Consider the following 2765-nt stretch of genomic DNA (forward strand, 5'->3'; position numbering starts at 1 on the left):
AGAGATGAGGTCTTGCCAAGTTGCCCAGGCAGGTCTCGAACCCGCAGGCTCAGGCAATCCACTCACCTCGGCCTCCCAAGGCACTGGGATTACAGGTTGAACCACCGAGCCCGGCCCAGTCTTTTACTTCTAACACTGCCCAGAGATACCCCTCAGTCACTCCAGGATGAGCTTCTAAAGAAGCTTCAGAGCCAGCCTGGGCAACATAGTGAGACCCTGTCTCTAAAATATAACCTAAAAAATTAGCCAGGCATGGTGGTGCATGCCTATAATCCCAGTTACTTGGGAAGCTGAGGCAGGAGGACTACTTGAACCCAGGAGTTCCAGGCTGCCATGAGCTATGATCGTGGCACTGTACTGTACTCCAGGGGGACAGAGTGAAAGCCTGTCTCTAAAACAAAACAACAAAACAAAACAGAAACCTCCACCTTCACTTCCACAGGTCCTGGGTCCTAAAGAACAAATCATAAAAAAGCTGACCTGACTCCACCTGTGAATTGAGAGGTGACAGACTTCTGGATTCAACAGAAGCAATAGCCATTCCTTCTCTTTTAAGTATAAAAAGAAGGTTTCTTCATTTGTCTTCATTTCATCCACCAAGTCTCCAAATTTAGGAAACATTTCATAGTTGAAAAATAAGGTAAACCACTCCTTTCCCATCCCCAAAGAAACTTAAAAAGGTCATGACTGAATTTGCTGCTGAAATTAATTTCAAGATTTTCAGGTTGATCAGCTAAAACTTTTTATTTCATAAATTTCACACTTATAAAGCAGTACTGGGAATGTAAAAATATACTTGTTTACATGGCTATTACTGAAGAAAAATACCCTGGTCATTTATTTTGGTTTCATTTAATAAAACAACAGAAACATCTGTCATTTCTTATAGTAAGCCTGTTGTCCTCCTCACTGGGTGGCAAAAACACACCCCATTGCCTTTCATTAACCTGCTGATCCTGAGGTGATCACGCCCAACGGACAACCAAATGTCTCCAAGTTTTGGTCAAATATAACAATTAAATCATCATGTGACGTTCCAAGGAACTAAAATCATTTGGGGAAATAAAAATAAACCATCTTTTAAAGTATTACCTCCCAGCCGGGCTCGGTGGCTCAGCCTGCAATCCCGCACCTTTGGGAGGCTGAGGCGAGTGGATTGCCTGAGCCCGCGGGTTCGAGACCCACCTGGGCAGCGAGACCTCATCTCTACAATAAATCAAAAAATCAACCGGGCGTGGTAGCACATGCCTGTAATTCTGGCTACTCGGAAGGCTGAGGCGGAAGGATCGCCGGAGCCCAGCAGGTTGAGGCTGCGGTGGCCGGGAGCAGCTACTGCACTGCAGTCTGGGCGACAGAGTGAGACTCCTACTCAAAAAATAAAATAAAATAAAATAAAATAAAAATAAAGTATTACCTCCCACAATGAAAAACTTACTTATCTCTGAGTTGTCACCAGTAAGTACCAAGGTTATAGGAAACCACAAAATATAGTTCTTGTAGAAAACGCATAAAGTGTGCCTCACTAATTTTAATTTTAAGCAAATCCCTTCCAACTGTGTTGAAACTTAGTTCGGGTGTCCACCCTGACCGAAAATCTTACTCGGTTCTAGTGTCACTGACTGCTAGCCATAGACTGTTAGGTCTCAATCTTGCCTAGAGAAGGCAGGGTGTATCTGTCTGACAACTTACCCGACTCAAAGAGCCAGCCAGGCATTCCATTTCAGCCCTGTCCTCTGTGCATTAAAAAGTGGGGATGTCTCTGCATTTCTGTCTGTTTCGCATTGTGTCTGTGGCTCCTACAGACACCCCTGTGGGATGGCTGCCCCACCACACCCACCCCACACGCCTGCAGGCTCACCCTGTCCTCTGGAATAAGGTTTCCTGGAGGAGACTTCCATCCTGTCCCTTGGTTTTGCCAAAGAGAGATCTGCCTACTGACTATTCTTTGCTGTGATGACAACTGTGCTCTGAGACAAACAACGTATTCTTAGCGGAAAACAATGTCCAACATCTCATGTTTTCCTCAACAGCCATTTGTTCACATCGGCCCATCTTCTGATGTCTGACTGACACCAACACTCAAAGACTTGCCCGAGGACAATCAAATGAGTCATGGGTTTAACAGCATTTGTACTCGACTGCATGGCTTAGTGTGTGTGTGTGTGTGTGTGTGTGTGTGTGTGTGTGTGTGTGTGTGTGTGTGTGTGTTTAAGATGGCAAAATCTCCGTAGGCAAAATGATGATTAATTCTTTTCCTTGCAATATTTAAGGACTGTTCTCTCACGGCAACCTCTTAGTGAATCCCCAAATCTAATTCCGAGGGGTGGGGGGAGGTGGAGAGCCACGCTTTTAAGCAAATTGTTCCTGAGGTTTTTCGTTTAGAGATCTACAACACTGGAAGATTCCGTTTTACGGGGACATATGCACAAAACTCGCTTGCTTGAGAACACTAGTTAGCCAAACCTCTCAGCTAATCCGACATTTACAAGTTTTAAGCAGTGTACGTTTTGGAATCTCTTGTGTGCCCCAGGACACACAATATGGATCTAATTAGGTTCAGCTGCCTTATGTTAGTAACAAAATGGAAAGGCGAAAAAGAGAAGTGGGGGTGGGGGCTTTGCTCATCCTCGCCCAAGCCCCGACCATCCCCAAGTCCCAAGCCTGCGCATCCTCCACGCTCACGCGCGGCACCCGCGCTTCCTAACGACCCCAGCGGGGCTGCCGCCCGGCTCGGCGCCCTGCGCGCTTCTCAGCCGCTGGCTTCT

At 46.3% G+C, this 2765-nt stretch overlaps 1 protein-coding gene across 1 annotated transcript in view; it reads right to left on the minus strand.

The window, feature by feature from the left end:
• The window catches only part of EMILIN2 (elastin microfibril interfacer 2), a 57088-nt gene that overhangs the window by 53404 nt on the left and 919 nt on the right, over positions 1-2765 (minus strand). The window lies entirely within an intron of this gene.

This window comes from Carlito syrichta, unplaced genomic scaffold, assembly GCF_000164805.1.
Source record: "Carlito syrichta isolate Samal-C Ts95f unplaced genomic scaffold, Tarsius_syrichta-2.0.1 Scaffold317479, whole genome shotgun sequence".
Taxonomy (NCBI): domain Eukaryota; kingdom Metazoa; phylum Chordata; class Mammalia; order Primates; family Tarsiidae; genus Carlito; species Carlito syrichta.